The sequence below is a fragment of the Saimiri boliviensis genome, chromosome 17, assembly GCF_048565385.1.
Source record: "Saimiri boliviensis isolate mSaiBol1 chromosome 17, mSaiBol1.pri, whole genome shotgun sequence".
NCBI classification, from domain to species: Eukaryota; Metazoa; Chordata; class Mammalia; order Primates; family Cebidae; genus Saimiri; species Saimiri boliviensis.
In genome coordinates this window covers 42,872,560-42,890,939 of record NC_133465.1, presented here as the reverse complement: position 1 = coordinate 42,890,939, position 18,380 = coordinate 42,872,560, and positions in this window count along the sequence as shown.

Sequence of the window (18,380 nt, the reverse complement as noted above, 5' to 3'; positions counted from 1 at the left end):
CTACACATACAAAAAGTGTACAGGAAGTGAGTGTCTGTGAAAGAGGCTTGAAAAGGAAGTGCTATGTAAACACCTGCCACTGTGTACAGCACCTGGTGTGTGGTCGACAAACGTTTATTGAGGTTATTGTTAAGTACTAGGTCATGCAAAAAAAAAAAAAACTCTTCAATTTTAGGTTGCACCATTGAGCTTCTCTGGTCACGTTGCAAATGTGGTCACTAAGGCAACTGGGCCAGACAGAACGGATGACTCATCCTGCTTTAACCTAGCATGCACATCCTGTTGGACCAAGAGAGTAACTTCTCATACGACATGTCCTTGTTCAATGTCAAGGCCTGGAAAATGTCAAATCACGTCAAAAGTCTCCAGTCCTATCTCCTTGAAGGTTCAGAGTGAGAACTGCAGAGCCAGTGGGCAAGACCTGAAAATTATATTTTGAAAAAGCAGCTGTTGTGAACACAAGCTAAATCACCCTTTCAAAAAGAATTTGAAGATAAGTCTCAGATACAGAATTTAAAACTGCAAGAGGAGACCGTAGGGGAATGCCTGACCCAAAGGTTGGCTCTAAAACTATTTTGACTACAGCCAGAGAGATGCTATTTCTCCCTTATTTTTCTTCCCTTACAGAGAATAGAATCTTACAATTTCATCTTTGCCCCAACCTCTGCCTCCTGGTGGCCCATGAAAACAATATCGTCCTGCCCAGCAGGGCAAAACCTCCTATTTCCAGCGGTCCTTTCCCCATCCCGCAGCTCCACACCGAGGGCCCTGCTGTAGATGGATTTCTCCATCCAGTGATTTTTCTCCCTACCAAGCCCCAGCTGTTTTGCATCCATGGAGCACGGCAGGGCGAGAGCAGAAATGAAAGGACCAAGGCAGTGTCAGTGCACTAGGGTCCAGGTCATTGGTGATCCCAGTTTTTAATGAACATGGAGTCCAGGGACCTGAAAGGAAGGTCAGAGTTCACAGAAGAGCAAGTACAATACGCGTCTGGATTATTAAATCCTCACTGTGCAGACATTGCTGTTCCTCAATACCCATTCCTCTGAGGGGCTCAGAGCTGCCCTGAGCACTCAGGGCTTCTAATCTCCTGGAAGCCTTTGACTTCATGCTGTCAGAGGAGTATGATATGAAGGACATTCGACAACTGGCTTATGTCCTAAGAATTTGATTCCCACTCTGACTCTCCAGGTTCCTGACTTCTCCTTTCCCCCAGAAAGAATCCACAGCCAAGTTTTCAAAGTGGTTCCAGGAGAAAGATGTGGCCTGCAGAAGGGAAGGCTTGCTCAGAGGTCTATTCTGGCCTGTCCTTAATTCACCTGTTTCCTGTGGTTTCATTTGGTCACGGCTTTGAGTTTCAGTGATCTTAACTTCCTGGTTTCATCATTGGGAAGAATATGTTTGCTGGTGGGAACCAGTCTTTATTTCTTCCACTTCAGAGTTGTTTTCTTTATTGGCTTCTAGGAGCAAAAATACTATCCACTGCTCTCTCTCTCTCTTTTTTTTTGGAGACAGGGTCTCACTCTGTCACCCAGACTCAAGTGCAGTGGCATGATTTGGCTCACTGCAAACTCAACCTCCTGGGCTCAAGTGATCCTCCCACCTCAGCCTCTTGAGTAGTTGGGACTACAGTTGCACATCACTACACATAGCTAATTATCATATTTTTTTTAAGAGATGGGGTCTTGCCACATTGCCCAGCCTTGTCTTGAACTCCTGGACTCAAACAATCCACCTGCCTCAGTCTCTCAAAAAGCTGGGTCTATAGGCATGAGCCACCACACCTGGCACTATCCACTTCTCTCAACAAGAAAAAAAAATGCCCATTTTTTGTGGTAGTTTCGGTTAAGACAGGCATGTAGATCTTCACATGACAAGTAGACCCAAACAGAATCCTAGAATCATTGAGAGATCTCAGGATCATCTGGTCCAAGCTCCCACCCAAGACTCACCCCTACTATTTTACTGACAGATGGTCATACACTGATGCTCTAACAGCTCAAGTGATAGGGAGCTCATTTGGAAGCCCAGTTCAATTTTGGACGGCTTTTATTAAAAAAAAAAACAAAAAACAAAAAACAAAAAAAAAAAAACAACTTTTTTCTATTCATTTCCTAATTTCACTCAAAGAATCTCTTCCCTTTCAAGAACCTCATGTAACATCCCCTCAAATCTACAAAAATATTTATAAGCTCTGCACTGAGTCTTTTATCCTCTAAAGTAAGCATTTCAGGTTACTTCAACAACACCTTGTGCAGGGAAAGAACAATGAACTGGGAGTGAAAAGACCTGTATTCAAGTTCTAATTTCATCAGTTACCAGCTGGGTGACCTTGTCACCCAATCATTTAACTTCCATGAGGTTTCCTTTCTTTCTCCGTAACATGGAGACTACATGTATATAACTTACCTAGAGTTCGGATGATTAAATGAAATGAAATATGCCTACACTATTCGGTTATTATAAAGCATTATACATATGCTTTGTAATCACCATCATTACTCTCCTCTGTTCTGGCTGACCTCCTCTGGATCTCTCTAGCTCATAGTGTTCAACTAAAAATAGCATTTGTTAGTGCAATAAGCATCTATGAGCCAAATACTGTAGTAGGCACTGGGAAAAAAAAAAAAGGACTAACAAGATGATCTCTGCCTTCAAAGTAATCTGGGGATTTATAAATGCACTGGTACAAAAGCCATAGTACAGGTGTGCATATAGGGTGCTACTATAATACAGGGGAAAGGCTCCTAACTCAGGATAGAAGGAAGCAACACCTGGAATGGGTCTTAGAGAATGCATAGAAGTTATCCAGACCAGAGGAAGGTAAGAGGGCATTCTAGGGAGGGATGAAAATATACAAAGCCATGAAGTTTAGTTAGGATAAAGGTAAGCGATTTTGAGTTCAAAAAGTTATTGTTGCATCGAAGGACACACAATCAATGGAGTAAAAAGGCAATCCATGGAATGGAAGAAAATATTAGCAAATCGCGTATCTGATAAGGGGTTAATGTCTAGAATACATAAAGAATTCCTGCAATTCAACAACAACAAAAAACCCAAAAATTCAATTAAAAATGATAATAGGCATTTCTCCAAAGAAGATTTACAAATGACCCATAAGCACATTAAAAGATGGTCAACATCACTAATCATTAGGAAGATACAAATCAAAACCACAATATCACCTTACACCAATTAGGATGGCTACCACTAAAAAAAAAAAAAATACAAGGCCGGGCGCAGTGGCTCACTCCTATAATTCCACCTGAGGACAGGAGTTGGAGACTAGCCTGACCAATATGGTGAAACTCTGTCTCTACTAAAAATACAAAAATTAGCTGAGTATGGTGGAGTGCATCTGTAGTCCCAGCTACCCAGGAAGCTCAGATGAGAACTGCTTGAACTCAGGAGGCAGAGGTTGCAGTAAGCCGAGATCATGCCACTGCACACTGCAGCCTGGGCAACAGAAAGAGACTCCATCTCTAAATAAATAAATAAGATTTGGCATAGCTGTGGAGAAAGTGGAATCCTTGTGAACTCTTAGTGAGAATGTAAGATGGCATAGCTATTATGGAAAACAGTATGACAGTTCCTCAAAAAATTAAAAATTGCATTACTATGTAATCTAGGAATTCCACTTCTGTGTGTATACCCAAAAGAACTGAAAGCTGAGTCTCATGTTCATAGCAACAGTATTCACAATAGACAAAAGATGGAAGCAATCCAAGCATCCATCAATGGATACATGGAAAAACAAAATGTGGTACATCCATACAATACATACAGCCTTAAAAAGGAAAGAAATTCTGACCATACTACAATATGGATAAATTTTGACATTATGCTAAGTAAAATAAGCCAGGCACAAAAGACAAAGACTGTAAGACAAAGACAAACACTTACATAATCAGGCACCTAGAGTAATCAAATTCACAGAGACAGAAAGTAGCGTGGTGGTTTACAGGGACCAGGGGGACTATTGAATGGGAGTTGTTATATAATGGGTCTAGAGCTCCAATTTTTCAGGATGAAAAGCTCTGGAGATTGGCTGCACAATAATGTCAATATACTTGACACCACTGAACTATACACTAAAAATGATTAAGACGGTAAATTTTATGTTTTTTGTATTTAACCACAATTTAAAAACAACATTCTGAGAAAATTTGATATGGGCCGGTTTTATTGCTAATTTTGAAGGTATGATAATGGCACTGTGGGTGTATTGAGCAATGCCCTTATTCTCAGGAGATGTGCACTGAAACTTAAGGTTGAGGTACAACTTATTTTGAAATGCTTGGATGGAAGGATAATAACATAAAGCCAAACTGGCAAAACGGCAACAATGAATTTTAGGCACTGGATGCATAGTGTTCATTGTACGAGTCTTTCAATGTTTTCTCAATATTGAGGAAATTTCAATATTTTCTCAATATTAAAAGAATATTGAGGAAATTTGAAATTTTTTCAGATAAAAATTTGGAAAAATATCTTAAGTTACTGTATTAACTCAGGTGGAGAAAATAAAACCAAGCCACCATATATGACCAAAAAAAAAAAAGATGTTTCAACATGAGTCAACTGTGGGTGTCTGCCAAAAAATAATAATAATTTTTAAAAGTCAGCAAATTTTTTTTTGTTTTAAACAAAAAAAAAGAGAAAGAAATACAACATTTTATTTTTTATTAAAAAAATTTTTTTGAGACAGAATCTCACTCTGTTGCCCTGGCTAGAGTGCAATGGTGCAATCTCGGCTCACTGTGACCTGTGCCTCCTGGGTTCAAGCAATGCTCATGCCTCAGCTCCCCGAGTAGCTGAGATTACAGGTGCGTGCCACAGCGCCCGGCTAATTTTTGTATTTTTAGTAGAGATGGGGTTTCGCCCTGTTGGCCAGGCTGGTCTTGAACTGCTCACCTCAAGTGACTCGCCCACCTTGGCCTCCCAAAGTTCTTGGATTACAGGCATGAGCCACTGCACCCAGCGGCTAGAAATATAATATTTTAGTACGACCTTGGACAGGTTACTTGTCCTCTGTATGTGTCAATTCTATTGGATGTAAAGGGAATTATAATAATAGTTTGCTTCTTGGGGTTATGGCAAAAAGTAAATATGGCTAGCCCTGTTATTTAAGTCTTGAAGATCTTTACTTTATCTGAAGATAAAATCAGAAAATTGAACAGATTTGCTGCATCTATCCGCTATAATATTATGCCATCTATGCCTAGTATTGGATCTGTTTCATCTTTACTGTTATATTCATTCATTTATCTTTTCAACAGTTCATATATACTTACAAGTTACATATTTTCCTAGAGAGTAAGGATATAAAAATGAATAGACATATAAACAGGTGAAAACAGCAATGCAATAGGTGCCCGGGAGTGGGCTGACCTTGGTGCAGGGAGAGCAAACAAGGAGAGAGTTTCACTCTTTCTAGGGATGTAGAGAAGGCTTCTGCAAGAAAGTGACATTTAAACTGCATCTGGGATGACAAATGAAGATTTTCTAGGTAGAGAATGAGTAGAAGATTGTTCAGACAAATGAAATGACTTATTAAAAATTAAGATAGAAAGAGTGCCACTTTTTTTTTGGTTGTTTTGTTTTTGTTTTGAGATAGGGTCTCGTTCCATGGCCCATGGCTCACTGCAACTTCTGCCTCCCAGTTTCAAGTGATTCTCCTGCCTCAGCCTCCCAAGTAGCTGGGATTACAGGCATGTGCCACCACGCCCCGCTAATTTTTGTATTTTTAGTAGAGACAGGGTTTCACCATGTCTTGATCTCCTGACCTTGTGGTCTGCCCACCTCAGCCTCCCAAAGTGCTGGGATTACAGATGTTAGCCACCATGCCCGGCCAAGAGTGCCATATTTTAGAGAGACAAGTAACCAGGTAAGACTGGATCTCAAGGAAATGTGAAAAGCCAGAAACATTAGGAGCATGTGTCACAGTTCTCAAAGGAGATAGTTACTTAAGCACCAAACTTTTGTTTACCTTCTTCCCATTTTCAGAGCCCCTCTCCTAAAATCCTGTATCTTTTTGTTCTTAGAATTTTCTCTCCTCTCAGGTATCCTTGCATTTGACGAAGATTTGCAGATATAACAAACTGGAATTGGTCTCTTCCTCATTGCAGATTTCAGACTTTCTGACCCCACACAGCACTTCCTACCTGCCCACTCTACCCTTTAATGGGCTTATCTTGGCTCTCTCGCCATGACACTCCCTGAAAGCTTGTCATCTGGGGAGAGCTCTTGGTTTCCTTTGATATCCCCTCCAGTTAATTGAAATTCTGTGGGCCTCCATTTCTGCAGCTAACCATCAGGGCTGATGACGGGAGAGATGAAAGTGAAAGCGTAGGAGACTCATGAGGCTTTAACTTGGTCTTATAAAAAAGAACTGTAAATCCCATCCCCATCCCCTTATACTCTTACTGTTGTTTAATGATTTTTACTGATTCTTGGCAAAAATTGATATTCCCCTTGGTCAGGGGGCCGAGTGACTATCTGCAAAGTAAGTGAAATATTGCAGATTAGGAGTCCCTTAGCTTGTGAAAATTACCAAGACCCATTATTTCAGCAGGGTTGTCTCCAGGCCGGCTCCAACACATGAAAAAAGAACTGGTAAGATGCCTGGCTCCTGCCTTCCCGTAAACTATTTAATCTGTTTGACACCTCTTGCTGGTAAAAGCTCAGGTAAAGAGACACTGAGGCTGGATGAGAGCTAGGATCTCTAAATATGTTGAAAATGTTATCTGTTCTTTCTCAAATATGTCTCTCCCATTCAGGTATTTGCTCTGTGATAGCCTTTTACCTTGGCAGCCACTGAGGCTCTGTGCCTTGTATTTCAAAACTGATAAGGAAAGGCAAGATACTCCCACATTGTTCCCTCAGAGTACTTGGCGAGGATGGGCCATATGTGATGTGGACCGCGTGGCCTCACTACCAGTGGCTCACCCACCTCCCCCTTCTTGTGCATGCCTTGCTCATCTAGAGAGCAGAAGGTGATGGGAAGGAGAAAATAAATGGGGTTTCTCTGAGGGACTCACACAGGCACTCCAGTGATCTCCTTATCTGCAGACTTGGCAAATTCTTTACAACATCTGATCGAGGAAGGGCTTTTTTGATGTTTCTGCATGTTCTCAATTTACTGTCCTGCTGCTGGGATATGACGAGATGTCTGTATCAGGAGCCCCTCAGAGCTTTCCAGATGGGCTGCAAAGTCTGCATGTTTTTAAATAAACAGCAAGCTGGTCTCAGAGTGTGGCTTATTTGGGGCCAAAGCATAATTTGCATAAAGCAGAAGAGCAGATGCCAGATCCAAGTGATCTGCTGCCCCTAATCTCGCTTTGTGTCCCTTTCCTCTCCTCTGCCTACCTCTCCCCAGACTCCCCATCATGTAATTCTGCTTTCAAGACCCTCCACAGGTTCCCCAGCACCTGGGCTGAGTTATGGGATGGGAAGCTGCTTGTGGCCTCCAGGTTTCTGCCTTCCATCTGCCTTGCAGCTGGCTCTGCAGTCCAATGACGGGAGAGTCACAGGTGGAAGGAGTTGGAAATTTGGACTTTTGATCTGCTTATTCCCCAAAGTTTTCAAAGCTCTGATCCATATATCTACCATGATGGGGTCTTCAACAAGGAGGGAGGAAAAGATGTGCAAGGAGGCTGATTCATGTGAGGACAGGCAACTGGGCAGTGCTGTGGTCTTCACCTCTGGGACTGAAAGCCCCCACTTCTTACTCATCCCTGTATCATGACTCCCACTGTCTGGATAGTCATAGCGTTCCACGCCCATTGGAAAAACTTAGAAAGAGATGTTTTCAAAGCAAATGCTTCTCAAAATCATTTTAATACTCCCCCTTCTCATTTTCCCAGGCTTGTGTAGTATACAAACCAGAGCCCTTCAACTGCAAGATCAGTCACATTCAAATGATGTATTTCCAAACGTGGAGAAGACCACCCCTAGAGGAAGATCCCTAAAGCAAAACTATCCATCACAGCCAACCCATGGGCCATTAGAGGTTTTCACAAAATCTATGAGTCAGTATCTGACTTGGACTCTATTTGCAGTGATTCTCATTCTTTAAGGGTTACACAAAGACGGGTATTCTCTTGCTGAACCTGATGATCTCGGCTATTTGGGGAGTCTGCTTGATTCTTCTTTTTCAAAAGGAAAAAGAGGAGGGAGTGACCTAAGACCCTGAACAATGCTTGATGATCTAAAACCTAGGCATGGTGTTGAAGAGTAGGGAGAAAGAGAGGCCACCATCCTAAATGTATTGCATATTCCACATATGCAAATTTATATAAATTCTTGAGGACCAGAGACAGAAAAAGAAAATTATATGTTGCTTTTCAGATATATGATCTTGAACACATTATTTTCTCCAAGCCTTGGGCTCTTCATATGTAAATGAGAATAATGATCATAGTAACCCCCCAGAAATGTAGTGAGAAGTAAAGGCTAATAGCAAAGTGCTAGATAAATGTCAATAACAATAACGATAACAAATCTAATAACAGCTGCCACCAAGGAGGAAGGTGGAGATACAGTATTGTGAAACAAGTAGATAGCCGGTCATAGTAGTTCCTGTCTCAGGAGGCTGAGGCTGGAGGATTGCCTGAGCCCAGGGGAACCAGACCAGCCCGGGCAACTTAGTGAGGTTCTATCTCTTTAAAAAAATGAAAATGAAATAAATTCGTTGAGCATGGTGATGCACACCTGTAGTCCCAGCTGTTTGGGAGGCTGACTTGTGAGGATCTCTTGAGCCCAGAAGTTTGAGGCTGCAGTGAGCTATGATGGCATCACTGTACCCCAGCATGGGCAACAGAGCAAGACCCTGTGTCTAAAAAAGAAAAAGAAAAGAGAGAGAGAGAAAGGAAGAAGGAAGGAAAGAAGAAGGGAGGGAGGGAGGGAGGGAGGGTGGAAGGAAGAAGGGAGGGAGGGAGGGAAGGTGGGAGGAAAGGAGGGAGGAAGGAAGGAAGGAAAGAAAAGGAAAGGAAAGGAATGAAGGAAGGAAGGAAGGAAGGAAGGAAAAGGGCAGGCAATGATAAAGAGGAGTGGAAATGGTTAGCTTCCCTAGCCTAGGTCACCTGTACTTCCTGCCCTTGAGCTAACAGGGCCTCTCCTTTTCACCTGTCCACATTGTTTCTCTGCACTTACGGCTCCTTTCCCTTCTCAAAAATTACAGTCTGCTCAGCAAATGTTTGCTCCCCACAAATGGCTGCTGATGTGGCAGCTCCCTTCCTAAGCTTGGAGATTTGTATGGATTAAGGTATCAGTGACTGATGCAGCCCCAGAGATCAAGTAGATGGACATAATTTGCAAGAGAAAGAGAATTCCTCTCATTTCTCATTTCCAGACTTCCCCATAGTCCTTCCCTGCCCAGGTTATCCTATTTATGTCAATAGAAATACAGTCTAGCTCAAGGGATATAGTATTGCCACTGTATTAGAACTTATCTAATCATGCAATATTTTCTGTTCAGTTCTGGATACCTCATGTTATAGAATATATTAATGAAGGAAGGAAGAACAGAATAGGGAAAGATCTGGAAATCAGATCTCAAAAGGAACAAATGAAGAAATCGAGAATATGTATTACTCAACAGAGGAAAAGACCTACGGGCACATATGACAGCTGTCTTCAAATATTTGGAAGGGTGGCATATGGAAAAGGAGCTAAGAGTTATTGTTTTGGCTCCAGAGGGCAACAAAGAAGTAGAATCAATATGTGTAAGTACCAAGAAGGCAAACTCCCATTCCACATAAAGAACCATTTTCTATCATTTATAGCAGCCTAGCATTAGGGGAATCTTTCTTATAAATTGTGATCTTGGCCAGGCATGATGGCTCACGCCTATAATTCCAGCACTTTGGGAGGCTGAAATGGGTGGATCACTTGAGGTCAGACCAGCCTGGCCAACATAAGGAAACCCCACTTCTACTAAGAAATACAAAAATTAGCCAGACATGGTGGCAGGCGCCTGTAGTCTCAGCTATTTGGGAGGTTGAAGCAGAGAGAATTGCTTGAACCCGGGAGGCAGAGGTTGCAGTGAGCTGAGATTCCACCACCGTACTCCAGCCTGGGTGACAGGGTAAGACTCCATCTCAAAAGAAAAAAAAAATTCCACTATCTCAACCCCCTTTTTTTTTTTTTTTTTTTTGAGACAGGGTCTCACTCTGTTGCCCAGCTGTAGTGCAGTGGCGCTATCCTGGCTTACTGCAGACTGCCTCCTCGGCTCAAGAGATCTTCCATCTCAACCTCCTGAGTAGCTGGGCTACAACTATGTACTACCATCCATGCCTGGCTAATTTTGTTCATTTTTTGTAGAAACAGTCTCCCTATGTTGCCCAGGTTGGTCTTAAGCTCCTGGGCTCAAGGGATCTTCCCTCTTTGGCTTCCAAAGTGTTGGGCTTACAGGAGTGTAAACTGCCTCCATCTGAGTCTTAAAGCCTGCCTCAGTTGGAAAGAGGATGGAAGAGGGCTCCTCTAGATCTCCACATGACCTAAAACAAGAATCTGAGTTATTTCTCAGGGACTAGGCAAACATTTACACTTGTCACCAAAAACAAAACTGAGAATGAAATTTAAAGGTTCTGGGAAGGATAAAAAGAGGGAACTACGTATTTTCTTTCTTCCTTTTTTTTTTCTTCCCTTCCCTTCCTCCCTTCCTCCCTTCCTCCTTTCCTTTCTTTTCTTGAGGCAGAGTTTCACTCTTGTTGCCCAGGCTGGAGTGTAATAGCACAATCTCAGCTCACAGCAACCTCACCCCTCCTCCGCCCGAGTTCAAGCAATTCTCCTGTCTAGGCCTCTCAAGTAGCTGGGATCATAGGCATGTGCCACGACATTCAGCTAATTTCATATTTTTAGTAGAGACGGGGGAGGTTTCTCCATGTTGGTCAATCTGGTCTTAAACTCCTGATCTCAGGTGATCTGCCCGCCTTGGCCTCCCAAAGTTTTGGGATTACAGGCGTGAGCCACGCACCTGGCCAGGAGCCCCCGAGCCTGGCCTATTTTCTTGTTTACTAAGGGAGGAATCTGACATTGAGAGGAACTCTCAGCACCTGCCCAGTACAGAGGATATACTGAGCAAGAGGTTTGTGCTATCTATTAAATTAAATGGAAACCTAGGGTTCTGCTTTTCTCTGGGGATTCATGTACAAGGAGACAAAAGGAAGAGAAAGAATAAAGCAAAATCTGCATTGAATTTTTTTTCAGTCTTCCATGTCCTTCTGATTTTGAAAAAAATTAAGAGGCCAGATATCACTTGAGCCCAGGAATTCAAGATCAGCCTAAACAGCATAGTGAGAGCTCATCTCCACAAAAAAATAGAAAAAACTTAGTCGGGTGTGGTGGTGCATGTTTGTAGTCCCAGCAACTTGGGAGGCTGAGGTAAGAGGATTAGCTTGAGCTCAGGAGGTCGAGGTTGAAGTTCAGGCTGCGTGAGCAGTGATTGCACCACTGACCTCCAGCCTGGACAACACAGTGAGACCCTGTCTCAAAATAATAATAATAATAATAATTGAAAAAGAATAAAGAAGCCAAGCACGGTGGCTCACACCTGTAATCCCAGCACTTCAGGAAGCTGAGGCAGGTAGATCATCTGAGGTCAGGAGTTCAAGACCAGCCTGACCAACATGGAGAAACCCTGTCTCTGCTAAAAATACAAAATTAGCCAGGTGTGGTGGCGCATGCCTGTAATCCCGGCTACTCAGGAGGCTGAGGCAGGAGAATCACTTGAACCCGGGAGGCGGAGGTTTTGGTGAGCCAAGATTGTGCCATTGCACTCCAGCCTGGGCAACAAGAGTGAAACTCCGTCTCAAAAAAAAAAAAAACAAAATAAATAAAGTGACAGAATGAAGACCCACCTTTTTGCAGATAAATTCTTATTATTCAAAAAGAAAAATTTTTTTTTAAGCAAATGTTTCCTAGTGAAATAGGGAAGTTTTTCATGAAAAAAAGATTTTGGAAGACATTCAATGATTATTTTTGGTAGATTTATTATTTATTTATTTATTTATTTATTTTTGAGACAGAGTCTCACTCTGTCGCCAGGCACCAGGCTAGAGTGCAATGGCGCGATCTCAGCTCACTGTAACCTCTGCCTCCTGGGTTCAAGCAATTATCCTGCCTCAGCCTTCCTAGTAGCTGGGACTATAGGCACACACCACCACGCCCAGCTAATTTTTGTATTTTTAGTACAGATGGGGGTTTCACCATGTTGGCCAGGATAGTCTCGATCTCTTGACCTCGTGATCCACCCGCCTTGGCCTCCCACAGTGCTGGGATTACAGGCGTGAGCCACCATGCCTGGCCAGTAGATTTATTTAACACAGATTTGAAACTTTTATTTTTTTTCAAGATAGGTTATAATGTTGAAGAACTCAAAGTTAGGATTGGTATTAGGCACTAACTAGATGGTATTTTTTTTTTATTTTTATATTTGTAACTTTGTTCTTTATCATTAATTTCTAGAAACAAAAATAAACTTCTTTTTCTTTTCCTACTAAAGACAGGAGAACTCAGTTAAATTCTACCAAACTCTGGGTCCAAAACGCCCAGTGAAAACCAAAAAGGAAAAATCGGATACCCAGATCTTTAGTATTCTGTGAAAAAAAATGTAGACTAATCACGTTTGGAATTTTTGGTTTTGATTTGCTTTATCTTAGTTTTTTCTTTTCCCTTAAGTGTTTAGCCACACAACTTGGAAAGTTCATTTTTTGCTTTTTTCCTGTCCATTTCCATTCTGGAAATATTATAAAGATAGATTAGGTTGAGGGAGTTACGGCAAAAGGCCTTTTTCTTTTTTCGAAACAGAATCTCACTCTGTCACCCAGGCTGGAGTGCAGTGTTGTGACCTTGGCTCACTGCAACCTCCACCTCCCGGGTTCAGGCAATTCTTCTGCTTCAGCCTCCTGAGTAGCTGGGACTACAGGTGGCCCCCACCATGTCCAGCTAATTTTTGTACTTTCAGTAGAGACGGGGTCTCACCATGGTGGCCAGACTGGTCTCGAACTCCTGCCCTCGAGATCCGTCCACCTTGGCCTCGCAAAGTGCTGGGATTACAGGCATGAGCCACTGTGTCTGGCTCTTTTTTTTCTTTTTTCTTTTTTGGAGAATGAGTTTTGCTGTTGTTACCCAGGCGGGAAAGCAAGGGCACGATCTTGGCTCACTGCAACGTCTGCCTCCCGGGTTCAAGCGATTCTCCTGCCTCAGCCTCCCTAGTAGCTGGGATTACAGGCATTCGCCACTATGCCCAGCTAATTTTGTATGTTTAGTAGAAACGGGGTTTCTCCATGTTGGTCACGCTGGACTCAAACTCCCAACCTCAGGTGATCTATCTGCCTGCCTCGGCCTCCCAAAGTGCTGGGGTTACAGGCATGAGCCACTGTGCCTGGCTGCTCTTTTCTTTTTTAAGTTTTAAATTTTGTATTTTTGTGACTACATAGTAGGTGTATATATTTATGAGATATATGGAATATTTAGGTACAGAAAAGGCCCTTTTCTTTATTCACACTTATGCCAAGAACTCTTCCACTCTTTTCACTTGTACTTCTCTGAAATTTCATTTTGAATCACATACAGTCAACATAGAAACTCCAGAGAGTGGAAGAGAAAGAGTTTTCTCATAAGTAGCAATACTTGTCTCCCTCTCCAGCTTTCTCTAGCTATGCGGAAACCAGGTCTGCAAAGCTGTATACAAGGTCGGTTTGTTTTCTGGCTGAGAACACAAGGAACAATGCTTATGTTTTTGTTTGTTTGCTTGTTTTTGAGATGGAATCTCACTCTGTTGCCCAGGCTGGAGTGCAGTGGTGTGATCTTGGCAGCTCATGGCAACCTCTGCCTCCTGGCTTCAGGCAATTCTCCCGAGTAGCTGGGATTACAGGTTTGCACCACCACATCCTGCTAAATTTTGCATTTTTACCAGAGACAGGGTTTCGACATGTTGGCCAGGCTGGTCTTGAACTCCTGACCTCAGATGATCCTCCCACCTCAGCCTTCCCATAGTGCTGCGATAAGAGCCACTGAGCCTGGCAACAATGCTTGTTTATAGATACATCTGTGAATATGTAAGGGAGGTCAATGTGTGGATTTCAAAGTGTTTTCAATGGGTTTAAAATGTTCACACTGTAGGTGGGAACCTGCAAGTATCTTGAGTCTTTCAAAGTCATTTTTTGCAATTCCCCATTTTCAACATCCAGATTACTGGATTTGAGTGTTCTGGGTGGAGACTCACTCAGGCCTTGCCTCATCCCAGCCCACCCATTCTCCAGGGACGCCTTCCTGCTTTGCTCGGACTCTTTTTAGTCTAGGGTCTCTCCTACCTGGCTCAACTGTGGGAACTGAAAATTGAGTTTGAGGGCTGGGTGTGGTGGCTCATGCCTGTAATCCCAGCACTTTGGGAGGCTGAGGTGGGTGGATCACTAGAGGCCAGGGGCTCGAGAGTACCCTGGCCATAATGGTGAAACCCCGTCTCTACTAAAAAATTACAAAAATTAGCCAGGCATGGTGGCTCACACCTGTGGTCCCAGCTACTCGGGAGGCTGAGACACAAGAATCACTTGAACCCAGGAGGTGGAGGTTGCAGTGAGCCAAGATTGTGCCCCTGCACTCCAGCCTGAGAGACAGAGCAATACTCTATCTCAAAAAAAAACAAAAACAAAATGAGTTTTGGAAGAAGACTGAGTGTGAATAGGAGAGATAGTGGAGTAACTGGAGGTGATGGAGGAGAGGAAGCTCCCGGTCTGAGAAGAACATGACATGGCTCTTCCTGCCGTATGCTAGCCTGTGCTTCCAGAAAGTTACACCTCAAAGGCTTTCCCCCTGTACAGCTTGTTGTACACATTTTGCCTCTTCAGATTGTCCAGCCTGAAAAGTGACAGCTCCTGGCAGAAGCTTTGAGCTGGTTTGAAACAGATAATCAGGGAACTCTGGCCAAAATTGTTAGATACATGCCCTGGACTCTTGAACCTTCAAGTGCTGCTGAGGAATTCCCTCCCCTGGCTTCACTCTCCCTGGGGTGGGTGTAAAGCCGGTTAACTCGAAGGGAGCTCGGACACGCCTATCCCTCTCCACGCCTGAAATTACGTCATCAGAATCTGCACTCAGCATCTAGCTTCGCCACGCCCACCTCTGCACTCAACACTAAACTCTGCACTCGGCACCTAGCCCGCCGTTGGACATCCCCTCTGCACTCAGCACCAGGATCTGCACTCTGCACTGGGCACCTAGCCAGCCGTTGGAAAACCCCGCCAAAATTTGAAAGAAGCCCCGCCAAAACCTGCCCAATAGCGTATTGCCCCATCCAGCCGCTCACCGGAAATCCCACCTACCTACCTATAGCAGCTTGCCACGCTTCTCCACAGCCAATCAGAGCACCTTCCCTTCCTATATAAAAACCCCATGCCTGAGGGGAGTCAGGCATTGACTTCCCTGGCCTCTCTCCGGGTGGAACTTCACCCGGGAGCCAAATAAATTGGCGTCTAATTGTCTCATGCAGGCCTCAGTTTCCTCATTTTAAACTCGGCAATAAACCTTACAGTGGGGAAGCCTAATGTAGAACTCTAACCCCAGGGTGGAACAGGGAATAGGCAATTGACCTTCTTTATTCTCCTTTTATTTTTCCTTGCCAGTTTTCTCCCTCTCTCTTCCTGACTCAGGTCAGATTACAGGTGCTGTTTCTGCAGCATCAGGATGTATGCATGCAGATCCATGTGTGGAAGAAGGAGGCAAAAAGACGTCATCAATTCTCAGCAGGTTCCACTGATGGGAACCGACCATGCCAGACTGGTGATCCTTCCAAGGGTCAGTGAAGCTTCCAACAGGAGGCCATCTTTGCCCTTGAGTTCCAGTAACGCTGTCCCCTGTCTGATCCCAAAAAACCTGCACCCACAGCCCTGTGTGAATTCACCTTACTTGCCCTGGAAGAGGGTAGACAACCTAAACGTTTTTGGAGAAGATGAAACCAAACCTTGGTACACTGGTGCAGAAGGGAATCTTGACACTAGCTTCTGTGGGAAGTTGGAAGATGGAAAGGAAGGTTTGAGACAGGTTCACTTCTCTTGGGTGTCCTTGCAGGAGAATTTCTCTGTCCATTTTCTACCAGTAGAAGCATCCAGCTGGGCCTTCAAATCCTTCACATTTCCAAAGTTGAGTCTTTTCTCGGGTTTACAGTTGCTAAAGTAAAGGAAGCCCAAACAAAAGAACAAACAAAAACTCTGTGGGAGAACTCTTAGATCAGACTCGCCCTAAAGCTATCCAGTGAATGCTTTGTCATTTGCCTGAGATAAATACCTCTTAACAGAAGGGAGGGAGAAAGAAAATGCTTCCCAAGTTCTCTTCCATCTCTAACTCTGAAATATCTTCACATTAACCTACGATAGCACATTAAATATCTTCACATTCATTATGATAGCACTATTAAACTAATCAAACATCTAAAGCTAACTTCACTTCTTTTTTTTTTTTTTTTTTTTGAGACGGAGTCTCGCTCTGTCACTCAGGCTGGAGTCCCCGTGGCTCAATCTTGGCTCACTGCAACCTCCACCTCCCTGGTTCAATAGATTCTCCTGCCTCAGCCTCCTGAGTAGCTGGTATTAACAGGTGTGTGCCACCACACCTGGTTAATTTTTTTTTTTTTTTTTTTGTATTTTTAGTAGAGACAGGATTTCACCATGTTGGCCAAACTGGTCTCGAACTCCTGCCCTCAGGAAATCTGCCCACCTCAGCTTCCCAAAGTGCTGGGACTACAGGCGTGAGCCACCACGCCCGGCCTAACATCATTTCAGAACACCATTTTTGGAGTGTCTGTCTTCTAGGCAGAAGAATTTTGCTTCAATATTCATTTATTTAACAGATATTTACTGAGCATCTACTATGTGCCAGGCATTATTACAGACACTAGAAATGAAACAAGGAACAAAACGAACAAAAATCCCTGCTTAGACGGGTGCAATGGCACGCACCTGTACAGTCTCAGCTACTCAGAAGGCTGAGGCCAGAGGATGGCTTGAGCCCAGGAGTTCAAGCCCAGCCTGGACAACATAGCAAGACTCTGTCTCCAAGGTGAGGTGGGGAATCCCTGCCTTTATGGATCTTACATTCAGAATGTTAGGAGGTAAGAGATCAGTTTTCATGTGTGGTTGCTGAAAACACAAATGTCACTTCTTTATTGTATTGGCTCTTTTAGTGTCCTTGGAAAGAGTTCAGACTGCTACAAATTAAGTTTCTCTACCGTAAACCATGGTTTATAATATTGCACTAATAACACACAGCTACGTGAAGCTTTTGCAGTCCTGGATCATATCCCCAACCTGACAGTTCGGTTTTAGCCAATCTCCATGCACTCTTCCCCCAAAAGACAAATCATTTGCTCAGACTTCTCTTCTTCTGGAGGCCCAGGCTGCTGGTCCAGTAAGGGTGGAGAGACCAGGGCGTGACCCCAGGACTGACTGGTGCCCTTCCCCCGCGCTTCTGGCCTCAGCAGTCCTTCGGACAGGCGGCTCCATCAGGGCTGGGGAATGGGGGCGCTGCAAGCCATTGCAGGCTGAACTCTCTATGAACCAGGAAAGAAGGGGGTGGGGGCAACAGAGCAGAGCCAATGGAGCAGGCTGGGGGGGCAGGCTTCTGGGCAAACCTCTCTGGCTGAGTAAATATTGAGCTGCCTCATCTCCAAGGTGGGGGTTGAAATGGAGCTGTCAGGACAGAGTAAACTGAAGGGAGCCTCAGGACTCTAAGGAGCAGAGGGCGCATGTTTTGTGTAGCTCCCTCTCTACTCGTTCTCCTCCAGGCAGAAAGGGCTGCAGGGCTCAGAACTGTCTGGATCCAGGCCAGTGATCTGGAGAGGCTGAAGGAAAGGGGTGATTTTAATTAGCTCTAACTAGGCCAGTGAAATATATCCAACAGGATGCTTCTCCACGCAACCCTCCCATTCCCATCTTCCACCAAGTTTACACTCTTTCTTACCAAGTCTTCATCTATCCTCAAAGGAAAGAATGAGTCCAGCTGCAGTGGGATTATTAATCCCACTAATTTAATAATAATTTAACTTGTATTAAAGACTGGGAAAAGAGACCCAGAGAGGTTAAGTGACTTACCCAAGGACACAAGGAAAGGTCTTAGTAGACTAAACTCAGGTTTCCTGACTTCCTACAAAATTCTTTCTTCTCTGAAGCATCTGACCCATTTCTTTCCTGATGAAGAGAATAACCATGGATGAGGGCCAGGAGGTCAGCCTTGGAGCTGAATTCTGCAGCTACTTTAGACTCCTTGTTATCCCAGGATTGGACATTAAATGTTTTACATCTCCAACTTTTGTCCCACCCAGGATACACTCTGATTATAGGAAGCATTCTGAGAGCCAGGGAAATGGCAAAAGCCAAAGCCTC